This window comes from Myotis brandtii, unplaced genomic scaffold (genome assembly GCF_000412655.1).
Source record: "Myotis brandtii unplaced genomic scaffold, ASM41265v1 scaffold2720, whole genome shotgun sequence".
In the NCBI taxonomy this organism is placed as follows: Eukaryota; Metazoa; Chordata; class Mammalia; order Chiroptera; family Vespertilionidae; genus Myotis; species Myotis brandtii.
In genome coordinates this window covers 172294-172915 of record NW_005360353.1, presented here as the reverse complement: position 1 = coordinate 172915, position 622 = coordinate 172294, and the positions used below count along the sequence as shown (strand labels likewise).

The 622-nt window shown below is 57.4% G+C and overlaps 1 protein-coding gene across 1 annotated transcript in view; it reads right to left on the bottom strand.

Moving 5' to 3' along the window:
- Nucleotides 1–187, bottom strand: part of ZKSCAN1 (zinc finger with KRAB and SCAN domains 1) — a 19098-nt gene extending 18911 nt beyond the window's left edge. The window contains exon 1 of the mRNA XM_005868519.2: nt 50–187. The gene's annotated coding sequence lies outside the window, so the exon portion shown is untranslated. The remainder of the gene's footprint in view (nt 1–49) is intronic.
- Between the last annotated feature and the right edge of the window lie 435 nt (nt 188–622).

The following is a 622-nucleotide window of genomic DNA, read 5'->3' as shown; positions in this document are numbered from 1 at the left end:
CCCCCCTGCGGCCCCGCCCGCCCTCCGCAGAGGCCGGCCCAAGTCTCACCGTGAGCCCCGGGAGCGGCCTTGGGGCGCTGGGAGAGAAAGGGGAGCCGACTCTGGGGCTCAGACCGGCCGAAGGGCGCTGCACAAGGAGCTAGGCCCTCCCGACGCCTCGACACAGACACAATGAGTCACAAAGGCCGGAAGTGTGTCAGCACCTCGTCTTCCGGGATTGCGCTGAGCTTCCGGGTCCTCTCTAGGAGCGCGGGAGGATTTTGCTACTTGGTTCCCTGGGAAGCAGGGCTCCACGCCGGTTCTCCGATGGGTGATCAAGCCTCCAGCTTGGAGTTTCCTGCCCTCAGCTCGTGCGCCCCGAGTTAAAGCTGGGGACCGACGAGAAGGGGATCCAAGCTTTATGACATATAAACAGACTGTTCAGCTCAGATGCCAATTCATATGAAAATTTGGTTTCTCCTCTCTTCCATCTCAAGTAGTCCTTGTAATAATTGGTTATTATCAAGCATTAATTATATGTCTGTGGCAGAGGAACTGAAACAAGGGTGTAGACAGGAGAAGATCAAAGTGAAGCCGGGGGTGGCTGGTTTCACAAAGCTGCCGTGGTAGTTTCTCGTGGCCC